A 13,760-nucleotide genomic window follows, 5' to 3' on the forward strand; every position below is an offset into this window, starting at 1 on the left:
CACAGCAGTACTTAAGACGGTGTATTTAATAAAGCAAAAAGGAGAAGTCCTTCAATACAAAAATAGTAAATCCAAAAGATGGTAGGAATAGCACAAAAAGCCTTAAGAGATCCTCAAAAACAAAAACAGAACTCCACAAGAGCATCCACCGGAATCAACAAGAATACACAGAACACTAGGGCTGGGTGCTAACATACAAACACAGAGCACAGAACTGAGGGAAACAAAGGGTTTAAATACAATCAGGGGAAAACGAGGCACAGGTGCAAATAATAATGGGGAACAAGGGGAAAAAACATAAGGTCAAAAAGCACAATGGGGGCATCTAGTGACCAAAACCCGGAACAACCCTGGCCAAATCCTGACAGAATCCCCCCTAGGAACGGCTCCTGACGTTCCTACCAGCTCTCTCATGGTGGAGGGCCCTGAACTGACGAATGAGGTCAGGGTCCAGGATGTCTTTGGCAGGAACCCAGGAGCGCTCCTCGGGACCGTAGCCTTCCCAGTCCACCAGATACTGCCAGGACCGCTGCAGCCGGCGGGAATCCAGTATCCGATGGACGGTATAAGCCGGCTGGCCTCCAATGACACGAGGCGGAGGGGGAGGTCTGTCTGCCGGGACAAGGGGAGAAAAAACAACAGGTTTTAACAATGAAATGTGGGATTAATCTTAAGGGATCTGGGTAAGTGTAGGCGATAAGAAACTGGGTTAACTCTCCTGGCAACCTTGAAGGGACCGATGTATTTTTGGGACAGCTTGCGAGACTCCACCCGTAGAGGTAAGTCTCTTGTGGAGAGCCAGACTCTCTGGCCGGGGCGCAGGGTAGGCCCGGGACGGCGACGTCTGTTGGCTTGTTGTTGGTACCTCTGTGAGGAACGCATAAGATTAAGACGGGTCTTCCTCCACATAAGCCGACAGCGTCTGACGAACTTCAAGGCTGAAGGCACTCTGACTTCTGCCTCTTGGTCCGGGAACAATGGAGGAGCATAGCCAAACTGACACTCGTGCGGGGACATACCAGTGGAGGAGGAGCGCAAGGTGTTGTGCGCGTATTCGGCCCAAACAATAAAGGATGACCATGTGGACGGGTTGTCACGAGTCATACATCGGAGGGTGGTTTCCAGCTCTTGATTCATCCTCTCTGTTTGGCCGTTGGACTCCGGATGGTACCCTGAAGATAGACTGGCAGAAGCCCCCATAAGTTGGCAGAAGGCCTTCCAAAACCTTGAGGCGAACTGGGGACCTCTGTCAGAAACCACATCTTGAGGAATGCCGAAGACTCGGAACACATGATTAATTACCAACTCAGCCGTTTCCTTGGCAGAAGGTAACTTAGTCAGAGGGACGAACCTGGCCGCCTTTGAAAACCTGTCGATTATGACTAGGATAGTAGTATTGCCATGGGATGGAGGAAGTCCAGTAATAAAGTCCAATGAGATATGGGACCAGGGTCTGTGGGGAACAGGTAAAGGGTGAAGGAGTCCTTGAGGGCGGAGGTGAGAAGATTTGCCCTGGCAGCACACGGGACAGGCATTGACGAAAGTGGCAACGTCTTCTCTTATGGTAGGCCACCAGAACTTACGCTGGATGAACTCCAAGGTGCGACCTACGCCCGGATGACAGGTGAGGCGAGAGGAGTGCCCCCACAGAAGGACCTGAGTCCTCACTGCCTTGGGGACAAACAACCGATTGGCAGGACCTCCTTTCGGGTCCGGTTCGCTAGCTTGAGCACGTCTCACGGTATCCTCAACTTGCCACGAGATCGGAGCCACAATCTTAGCAGCAGGAAGGACAGGCATGTCCGTGTCATCTCGAATGGCAGGAGCGTAGACTCGGGACAGGGCATCCGGTTTGAGATTCTTCGACCCGTGCCGATAGGTGAGGATAAACTGGAATCGATTGAAGAAAAGAGACCATCTAGCTTGTCTAGAGTTCAACCGCTTCGCCTGCTGGATATACTCCAGATTTTTGTGGTCCGTAAGCACTTGAAACGGGTGAGAAGCCCCTCGAGCCAGTGTCTCCATTCCTTCAATGCCATCTTAACCGCTAGGAGTTCACGATCCCCCACATCGTAGTTCCTCTCAGTCGGGGTAAGCCGGTGTGAGAAGAAAGCGCACGTATGAAGCTTCTTGTCTTCACCCCTCTGAGACAGGACAGCTCCAACACCAACCTCTGATGCGTCTACCTCCACCACAAATGGTTCATCCGTAGTCGGTAGTATCAGGATGGGAGCAGAGAGAACGCGCTGCTTGAGTCCTTGGAAGGCCGTCTCAGCTTCTTTTCCCCACAAAAACCTTGCATTGCCACCCTTGGTTAAAGCTGAGAGAGGGGCCGCCACCAAGCTGAAGTTCTTGATGAACTTGCGGTAAAAGTTTGTGAAGCCCAGGAAACGCTGAACTTCCTTAACGGATTTGGGGGTGGGCCAATCCGCTACCGCCCCTACCTTCCTGGGGTCCATTTGGACTCGACCGGGTTCCACTACAAATCCCAGGAATTGTACTCGGGATGAATGGAATTCACATTTTTCCGGCTTAACGTACAGATGGCTGTCCAGGAGGCGTTTGAGTTCTTGTCTGACATGCTTAGTGTGTTCTTGAAGGGAGCTCGAAAAGATGAGGATGTCATCCAAGTAAACGAACACAAATATGTTAAGCATATCCCTAAGCACATCGTTTATGAGCGCTTGGAACACCGCTGGGGCGTTGGTCAGGCCGAAGGGCATCACCAAGTATTCATAGTGGCCAGTAGGCGTGTTGAAAGCGGTCTTCCACTCGTCACCAGGTCTGATCCGCACAAGATGGTATGCGTTCCGCAGGTCAAGCTTAGTGAAAACAACTGCTTCCTGGAGCAGCTCGAAGGCTGTGGCCATAAGGGGTAGCGGGTAACGGTTACGGACGGTTATGGCATTGAGTCCCCGGTAGTCGATGCAAGGACGTAATCCACCGTCTTTCTTGGCCACAAAGAAAAACCCTGCTCCCGCCGGGGAGGTGGATGAACGCATGAGGCCTGCTTCCAGAGCGTCCTTGATGTAGGTATCCATAGCAGCTCGTTCGGGTGGAGATAGGGAAAAGATCCGACCCCTGGGGGGGAAAGTGCCCGGAAACAGGTCGATGGGGCAATCGTAAGGTCTATGGGGTGGTAGCATGGTGGCCCTCTGTTTGCTAAACACCAGTTTGAGGTCATGGTAACACTCGGGAACTCGGGTCAGGTCGATGGATTCTAAAGACTCGGGAGTAGAACTCGGGGAATTCTGGACAATACAAGTAGCTTGGCACGTAGGACCCCACTGCTTGATAGTGCCCACAGACCAGTCGATGTGAGGGTTATGGCTGTGAAGCCAGGGGTATCCAAGGACGAGAGGGAACTCGGAACAGGAGATAAAATGAAAGTTCATCAATTCCTGGTGTTGTGAAACTGAAAGTCGCAAGGAGGTAGTGACATGAGTGACAAGTCCAGATCCCAAAGGGCTTCCATCCAATGTAGTGACCCTCATGGGTTCACTTAGAGGTTCAGAGGGAACGCCATTCTCCTTCGCCCAGACACCATCCATGAAGTTACCTGCGGCTCCAGAGTCTACCAAGGCTTGAAGGTGAAGCTTGTGGTTGTCCCAGGAGAGGGTAACTGGAATGAGCAGACGGGAGTTGGACGGATGGGAGGAGGTTATGTTTCCCGTTACAGTTCCCCCGGTCTGTACGGGACAGAGCGTTTCCCTGGAGCCCGGGACACGTGGAACGGAAATGGCCCGGTTTGCCGCAATATAGACAGCGTCGCTCCCTCATCCGGCGGTCTCTCTCAGCCTGGGAGATGCGTCCAATCTGCATGGGTTCCGATGGAGCCAGCGAGGATAAAGGTGGGGACTCGGAGCTGGGACTGATAGGGGCTAGAGGTCTACGGTTGAGTTCTCTCTCTCTCAGACGCTGGTCAATGCGTGAGGCCAACTTGATCAGGGACTCGAGATTGTCCGGTGGTTCCCGAGTGGCTAGTTCATCTTGGATAGTGTCGGAAAGGCCTTTCAGAAAGCACACCGTGAGCGCCTCGTTGTTCCAGCCACTTGCTGCTGCCACCGTGCGGAACTGGATGGCATAGTCCGTCACGCTGCGCCAACCTTGGTGGAGAGTCAGGAGCTGTTTGGCTGAGTCAGAACCACTGCTTGGGTCTTGAAACACTCGTTTGAATTCCTCAGCAAAGGCAGAGTAGCTGGCACAGCAGGAACTATGGGCATTCCACACAGCAGTAGCCCAGGCCAGGGCTTTTTCCGACAGCAGGGTGATGATATAAGCGATCTTAGACCGGTCGGTGGGAAACGACGAGGGTTGTAGCTCAAAGGAGAGAGAACATTGGGTGAGAAACCCTTTACAAGCACTTGGATCACCTGAGAACCGTTGGGGAGGTGGAAGACGAGGTTCAGCCAGGGTATTAACTGCCATGGGTACGTGAATCTGAGGTACTGGGACGGGAACTATGGCCGGGGTAAGACGATCAGATATTTGTTTAATGGAAGTCAGCATCTCCGACAGAAGATGAGAATGTCTAGCCATTAACCTCTTACACCTATGGTGGCGCTATTTCATTTTTGGAAGAAAAACGTTCCCGTTTTAAACAAGATATTTTGTCACAAAAAGATGCTCGACTATGCATATAATTGCTACTGTTCGAAAGAAAACACTCTGACGTGTCCAGAAATACAAATATCTTCTCTGTGCGTGCCCTTTAACGTGAGCTTCAGGCAAAACCAAGATGACATGGCATCCAGGAAATGACAAGGATTTTTGAGGCTCTGTCTTTCATGATCTCCTTATATGGCTGTGAACGCAAGAGGAATGAGTCTGCCCTTTCTGTCGTTTCCCCAAGGTGTCTGCAGCATTGTGACGTATTTGTAGGCAGATCATTGGAAGATTGACCATAAGAGACCACATTTACCACGTGTCCGCCCGGTGTCCTGCACCGAAATTGGTGCGCAAAGTCACCTGCCAGTATTTTTCCATGGGACACAGAGAGAGAAGCAAGCTTCCACGAACTGCATGTCAATGAAGAGATATGTGAAAAAACACCTTGAGGATTGATTCCAAACAACGTTTGCCATGTTTCGGTCGATATTATGTAGTTAATCCGGAAAAAGTTTCACGTTGTAGGTGACTGCATTTTCGGTTCGTTTCGGTAGCCAGGCGCAATGTAGAAAACGGAATGATTTCTCCTACACACAGACGCTTTCAGGAAACACTGCGCATCTGGTATGTGGCTGGGAGTCTCCTCATTGAAAACATCAGAAGCTCTTCAAAGGTAAATGATTTTATTTATTTGGTTATCTGGCTTTTGTGAAAATGTTGCGTGCTACATGCTACACAAAATGCTATGCTAGCTTTGCATACTCTTACACAAATTAGTCAATTTCTATGGTTCAAAAGCATATTTTGAAAATCTGAGATGACAGTGTTGTTAAGAAAAGGCTAAGCTTGAGAGCAAACGCATTATTTTAATTTTATTTGCGATTTTCAGAAATCATTAACGTTGCGTTATGCTAATGAGCCTGAGGCTTAGTCACAATCCCGGATTCGGGATGGGGAGTTTCAAGAGGTTAAGGCCTCTTGCTGAACCAGGGCGGCTTCGTGGCGTTGGACAGTCTCCTGGTGGTGGGACAGCATGGCAAAAAGGTCCTGGGAACTGGCTGCCTCTGGGTTCATTTTTGGCTCTGTGTTTCTGTCAGGACCCGGTTACGAACCTGGGTCTCCGGAGTGAGAAACAGTCACTTAACCAACTGAGCCACGAAATAGACAGCAGAACCCAGAAGATGAGGCAGACACAGCAGTACTTAAGACGGTGTATTTAATAAAGCAAAAAGGAGAAGTCCTTCAATACAAAAATAGTAAATCCAAAAGATGGTAGGAATAGCACAAAAAGCCTTAAGAGATCCTCAAAAACAAAAACAGAACTCCACAAGAGCATCCACCGGAATCAACAAGAATACACAGAACACTAGGGCTGGGTGCTAACATACAAACACAGAGCACAGAACTGAGGGAAACAAAGGGTTTAAATACAATCAGGGGAAACGAGGCACAGGTGCAAATAATAATGGGGAACAAGGGAAAAAACATAAGGTCAAAAAGCACAATGGGGGCATCTAGTGACCAAAACCCGGAACAACCCTGGCCAAATCCTGACAGGTTGTGTCATTAATTTATTTTCACAGATTTTTTTGTTGTTGTACACAGATGGCGATCATAGACTGTTAAACTGTGTGGAATAGAGAGGTGGGTGCGTGGTTCTGCCTGTGACTTGTTCACAACCGGCAGCCAGTCTCAGAAGGAGGACTCTGAGAGGGACACTGCAAAGTCCAGGGACTGCTGCTCTCTTTGTTCTGAGTGTTTGCAGTGCTAATGTTTTTAATTTGTGTATCCGTAGATGTGGTAATGAAAAGTTGGAGGGGGGATGGAGGACATCAGGTGGATCCACGTCTGGGTGCTAGACAGATCCCCTAGGTTCTGGAGAACAGGAGCAGAGTTAAATGGAAGAGGGGAGGAGACTGAGACGTAAATAAGCAAACACACAGGTTACAGGTACATCAGGTACTGTATGTAAAAATATAGGACAAAGTTCTTGGCCAGTTTATACAATTATTGCATATGCTATAGTATTTAAAATATGTGATTGACTTAGTGTTGATGGTTGTCTATTGCTATTTTTGTATAACGTACTTTCAGATCACTGAAACTCCACCTGATGTGGTGGAAGTTGTCGAACCAGATCAGAATGCCTGGATGTGGAGGTTTCTGACCAGGTAAAAATTGTCTGTTATTGCGCACACACACACACACACACACACACACACACACACACACACACACAGAACATCTAGACAGTTTGGCCGGGCGGTCAGCTCTAGGAAGAGTCTTGGTGGTTCCAAACATCTTCTATTTAAGGATTATGGAGGTCACTGTGTTCATGGGGACCTTCAATGCTGCAGATTGTTTGTTACTCTTCCCCAGATCTCTGCCTCGACACGATCCTGTCTCTGAGCTCTAAGGACAAGTCCTTAGACCTCATGGCTTGATTTTTGCTCTAACATACACCGTCTATAGTGGGACCTTATCTAGACAAGTGTGTGCCTTTCCAAATCATATCCAATCAATTGACTTTACCACAGGTGGACTCCAATTAAGTTGTAGAAGCTTCTCAAGGATAATCAATGGAAACAGGATGCACCTGAGCTCAATTTCGAGTCTCATAGTGAAGGGTCCTTAATACTTTTGTAAATAAGATATTTCATTTTTTTTTACCTGAGGATTGATTGTTGAAAAATTAGGATTTAATATATATTAGAATAAGGATGTAACAAAATGTGGAAAAAGTCAAAGGGTCTGAATACTTTCCGAATCCATGGGCCGAACATGCCCCCATTAATATCAATGGGGCTGTAGTGGAGCGGGTCGAGAGTTTTAAGTTCCTCTGTGACCACATCACCAACAAACTATCATGGTCCAAACACACCAACAAAAAACCTTTTCCCCCTCAGTAGACTGAAAAGATTTGGCATGGGTACCCAGATCCTCAAAAAGTTCTACAGCTGCACCATCGAGAGCATCCTGACCGGTTGCATCACCGCCTGGTATGGCAACTGCTCGGCATCTGACCGTAAGGCGCTACAGATGGTAGTGCATACGGCCCAGTACATCACTGGGTCCAAGCTTCCTACCATCCAGGATCGATATAATAGGTGGTGTCAGAGGAAGGCCCTAAAAATTGTCGAAGACTCCAGTCACCCAAGTTATAGACTGTTTTCTCTGCTACTGCTCGGAGCGCCAAGTCTAGGACCAAAAGCCTCTACCCCCAAGCCATAAGACTGCTGAACAATTAATCAAATGGCCACTGGACTATTTACATTGACATCCCTCCCCGATTCCATTTGTTTTGTACACTGCTGGCACTTGCTGTTTTTTATCTATACATAGTCACTTCACCCCTACCTACATGTATAAATTACCTCATCTAACCTGTACCCCCGCACACTGACTCAGTCTTGGTAATGTTACCCCCTGTATATTCTCGTTATTATTATGTTATTGTGTTACTTTTTATTATTATTATTTTATTATTTAACTTTCTTTACTTTAGTTTATTTGGTAGATATTTTCTTAACTCTTCTTGAACTGCACTGTTGGTTAAGGGCTTGTAAGTAAGCATTTCATGGTAAGGTCTCCACTTGTTATATTTGGCGCATGTGACAAATTGAGTTTGATTTGATTTAATGTTACCCTAAATTGTGAATTTCTTTGCCCTCTATGAACGTTGCACCTCGTGTCGAGATCAGTGGTGCGTTCAAAGTACTATGCCTGGTTGGAAAGAAAAATCTCCCTCGAGGGATGCCATTGAAGTAGCTGTCAATCTAAAAACAGCTTAAATAATTTATTCTTATTTAACAATATAAATAGAAATAGAGTTCTCTGTCCAGTCTTTTCGCTCTTCTGAAGCAATAGGTAGTCAGCAGGTTGTCACACAAAAACAGTCCTAGGAGTCCTGGAGAGGTAATCACTTTGAAAGGACTGAGCAAGCACTTATGGGGGTGAAATAGAACTAGAACTGCCCGCATTCCCCGCGAACGCTACAAGGTCAAATATAGCCAAGCAAACAGCATAGCAACGGACGCTTTGGTTTAAAGTTTCTTCAAGTGCAGTTGCAAAAACCGTCAAGCGCTATGATGAAACTCTCATGAGGACCTCCACAGGAAAGGAAGACCCAGAGTTACCTCTGCTGCAGAGGATAAGCATATTAGTTACCAGCTTCAGAAATTGCAGGCCAAATAAATGCTTCAGAGTTCTAGCAACAGACATCTCATTATCAACTGTTCAGAGGAGACTACGTAAATCAGGCCTTCATGGTTGGATTGCTGCAAAGAAACCACTACTAAAGGACTCCAATATTAAGAAGAGACTTGTTTGATCCAAGAAGCACATGCAATTGACATTAGACTGGTGGAAATCTGTTCTTTGGTCTAATGAGTCCAAATTTTTGATTTTTGGTTCCAACCGCTGTGTCTTCGTGAGACAGAGTAGGTGTATGGATTATCTCCGCATGTGTGGTTCCCACCGTGAAGCATGGAGGAGGAGGAGGTGTGGGGGTGCTTTGCTGGTGAAATTGTTGGTGATTTATTTAGAATTTAAGGCACACTTAATCAGCATGGCTACCACAGCAGTGATACACCATCCCATCTAGTTTGAACTTAGTGGGACTATTATTTGTTTTTCAACAGGACTATTTGACCCAGGGCTATTTGACCAAGAAGGAGAATGATGGAGTGCTGCATCAGATGACCTGGCCTCCACAATAGCCCAACCTCAACCCAATTGGGATGAGTTGGACCGCAGATTGGCGGAAAAGCAGCCAACAAGTGCTCAGCATATGTGGGAACTACTTCAAGACTGTTGGAAAAGCATTCCAGGTGAAGCTGGTTTCAGAGAATTCCAAGAGTGTGCGAATCTGTCATCAAGGCAAAGGGTGGCTACTTTTTAACACTTTTTTGGTTACTACATGATTCCATGTGTGTTATTTCATAGTTATGTCTTCTATTATTCTACAATGTAGAAAATATTAAAAATACAGAAAAACCCTTGAATGAGTAGGTGTGTCCAAACTTTTGATGTAATGTAATGTAATGTGTGTTCAGGGGTCCCCTAGCAGCCGGGGGACCTAAGCAAGCTCTTATGCCCTGGGCCACCATTCAGTCTCTGCTTTTAAGAGCAGTACTATTGCACCCTCTGATGGATTTTGTAGGTGGTGCAATTATCCAAAAGATCAGGGTTGTATTCAATACATGCAAACCGTAGCAAAAAGTTTTGCAATGAAAATTAACATTTCTTATTCCGGTCCCAGTTGCTTTTCAATATAGCCTTTCTTAATGTGGTGGAACTTTGTCAGAGAACCTAGTACTACATTATGATGTAGTTGATTTTGAAAGCCATCAATAAATGGAAAGATGAGAGTTTTCTTTCCATAAGTTCTGTCATAATTAGCCACTCATTTTGTTAAAAAATTAAGTATTATTGCTTTGTTAGTATTTTCACGTGATGAATTTTCAAAACTCTTCGTACAAAAGTGCAAACTAGTAACACTTGTTACGCAGTCAGTGTTATATTCAAAACGTTTAATTGTGCATTCATTCTGTTTGTAGACATCTTTCATCACACAACCTTTGATTGAAAATACAAGTTTACTGCGAAATACTGTGTTATGAGTACATTAGTTTAATCATCAAAGCACAAAATAAGGATATCTTCTTAATTTAGTTATTTTAAAAACTCATTAATCCAATAGCAAGAAATGTAAGATAGATGTTTAAAAATTGCCCTTTTGAATGTAGTATGCTACAGTACTGTACATTACAGTACATTACACTGTTTTCACATTTGGCAATACACTTGCACTACTCAATTAAAATTTCCATCATTTCTATCCCATGTGTGATCAAAGGTGTGGTCCCTGAAGACATATTTCACAATGCAATCAAAGGAAAGAAATTAAATAATTACATGTTGTCACTAGTTTGCATCAAGCCTTTCTTGAGCATTTGACCGTAGGTTCTCATCAAAATTGCAGTATATATCCTCATTGTTCATGCAACTGGGGAAAAACCTTTTTGCATGGCGAATCCAAGCCTGACATAGGCCTGGACTGAAATCCTTGCATGCCTCATCCATGGGTGGTACGCTTATAGGGATGGCATCTTCCACCTGTATTGTATTTTATAGTATTGTACAATCAAAAAGACCCAGCAACTGAATTTTGGACACGTTTATGCATTTCTTTCTTGTTTGGGACTTTCTTGCTTATTTGCGTATTAGTATTGTATTTATATTGAATTACTACACTGTAGGAGCTAGAAACACAAACATTTCACTGCACCTGCTGTAACATCTGCTAATATGTGTACAATAAACATACAGTACATGGGTGTCAAGGTCAAGGAATAAGTTAGTCCTTAATATTTCCAAAACTAAAAGCATTGTATTTGAGACAAATCATCTACTAAACCCTAAACCTCAACTACATCTCATAATGAATCATGCGGAAATTGATCAAGTTGAGGTGACTAAACTGCTTGGAGTAACCCTGGAATGTAAACTGTCATGGTCAAAACATATTGATACAACAGTAGCTATGATGGGGAGAAGTCTGTCCATAATAAAGTGCTGCTCTGCCTTAACAACACTATCAACAAAAAACAGGTAAAGATACAGCTTCTGGAACAACAGGGACTGTGAAGAGACACACACAAAGGTACAGACACGTACATACGCACACAAGCGCTAGCACTCACACTACACACACGTACATTGCAATATTGTTGCATGGTGGTATTACAGTGCATTCAGGAAAGTATTCAGACCCCTTGACTTTTTCCACATTTTGTTACTTTACAGCCTTTTTCAAATTTTTTTTTTTTGCAAATGTATTAAAAATACCAAACTGCACCTTTGGCAGTGATGACAGCATCATGTCTTCGTGGGTATGACACTACGAGCTTGGCACACCTGTATTTGGGGAGTTTGTCCCATTCTTCTCTGCAAATCCTCTCAAGTTCTCAATGTAGTCCTCCATGGCCTTGGTCTCAGGGCCAGACAGGGAATATAGCCCGGCCTTGACGTGGTGTGGTGCCCGGGAGGAGGTCAATAGCACAATCGTAAGGACAATGTGGAGGAAGGGAGGCAGCACGAGCCTTGCTGAAAACTTCCAGGAGGTCATGATACTCTGCAGGAACGGCAGAGAGATCCGAGGCTGTACTTAACCCTGAAGGCGTCTGCCAGGGAAGGCTGCGCCGCCGTTAGGCAGTGCGAATGTCAGAACGGGGCTCCAACCCAGGATTGAACCCATGGTCCAGTCAATATTGGGGTTGTGCTTCTGGAGCCAGGAAAATCCCAAAACAACAGGGATGTGTGGAGACTCAATGAGGAGAAGCTGTATTGACTCACTGTGATAACCAGATATCCGCAGATTATTTGGAACTGCTGTGAGTGACTACCAATGGAGCGGCCGTCCAGTGCTCTGGCATCCATGGGAACGGAGAGGAGTTGAGTGGGGATACTTAGTTCTGATACCAGGGTAGCGTCCATGAAACTCTCATCAGCCCCAGAGTCAATGAGCACCCGCAGAGACTTATCCTGCTGTGGGGATACCAGTCTAACAACAAAAGGAGTATGGGTAGTGAGAATTAGTGGGTTCCCAGTCTGGCTCACCAGTGTACTTGTACCTACTAATGATTGAGGTCTCTTCACTGGGCAGGTGGCTATGAAATGCCCCGCAGCACCACAATACAGACAACTGTTGGAGCTTAGTCTTTATGAAGGTTCCTTCGGCGATAATCTAGCTCTGCCCAGTTACAGTGGTTCCTGTGTATCTGACTCACCGTTCACCGATGATTCTCGAGAGAACTCGGGTGGCTTCGGGTCTTCTCAGAAATACAGCCTTCAGGGACTTCCGGATTCCTTCGGAGATGAACGAGCAGCAGCAGATGAATGAGCGTGCCCAAGACCAGACCTCCTCTCACTCCTATGTTCCCGTGTGAATCTACTGCGTAGTCTGCCACACTACGGGAGTCTTGATGTAATTCAAGTAGTTTTTGGGTCGCCTCCCTCCCGGATACCGTAGAATCGAACACCTTCCTCACCTATGCCATGAAATCTTCCAGATGACGACAAATTGCGGAGTACTCAGGGAGCCGGGGTAGGTTATACAAACCCACCACTGATAGTAGACAGGTTACTGGGTGGTTGGGAGGTCTCCGATGTGGCAGGCTGCCTATGAGCTAACTCCCTGATTTGCTCCATAATAGCCTTGAACCCTTGGTCGTGGCGTTCCATCAGGGAATGAAGCCCTTCCAAAAGGTCCAGCAGTAGCTCCTCATGCCTCCCAATGGTGGCTCCCTGCAGGGAGACGGCGTGACTGAGCAGGTCCAAGTCTGCTGGGTCTGTCATGGCAAGTTCGTACTATAAGGGCACAGGGTGAGACCCAGTTGCAGACACGGGAGATGGTTTGAGCCTCTGATATTTATTATAATCCAAGAGCAGGCAAGAGCATGGTCGTGGACAGGCAAAAGATCATAACAAGGTCAGAGTCCAGGAAGTACTGAGTGGCAGGCAGGCTCGAGGTCAGGACAGGCAGAAGGGTCAGGCAGGCGGGTTCAGAGTCAAGCCAGGCAAGGGTCAAAACCGGAAGGACTAGCAAAAACAGAGAAAATGAAAAGGCAGGAGCAGAGCACGGAACAACATGCTGGTTGACTTTACAAAACAAGACGAACTGGCAATAGACATACAGGAAAGACAGGAATAAGTACCCAGGGACTAATGGGAAATCAGGTGACACCTGGAGGTGGGTGGATACAATCACAAATACAGGTGAAACAGATCAGGGTGTGACAGTTGTCCTATTGGAAGGGGAACCTTCGCCCCAATCTGAGGTCCTGAGAGCTCTGGAGCAGGTGTTCATCAAGGATCTCTCTGTACTTTGATCTTTCCCTCGATCCTGACTAGTCTCCCAGTCACTGCCGCTGAAAAACATCCCCACAGTATGATAATGCTGCCACCACCATACTTCACCGTAGCGATGGTGCCACGTTTCATCCAGACGTGACGCTTGGCATTCAGGCCAAAAAGTTCAATATTGGTTTCATCAGACCAGAGAACCTTGTTTCTCATGTTCTGAGTGTCTTTAGGTGCTTTTTGGAAAACTCCAAGTGGGCTGTCATGTGCCTTTTACTGAGGAGTGGCTT

Source organism: Oncorhynchus masou, chromosome 24, assembly GCF_036934945.1.
Source record: "Oncorhynchus masou masou isolate Uvic2021 chromosome 24, UVic_Omas_1.1, whole genome shotgun sequence".
Lineage (NCBI taxonomy): Eukaryota > Metazoa > Chordata > Actinopteri > Salmoniformes > Salmonidae > Oncorhynchus > Oncorhynchus masou.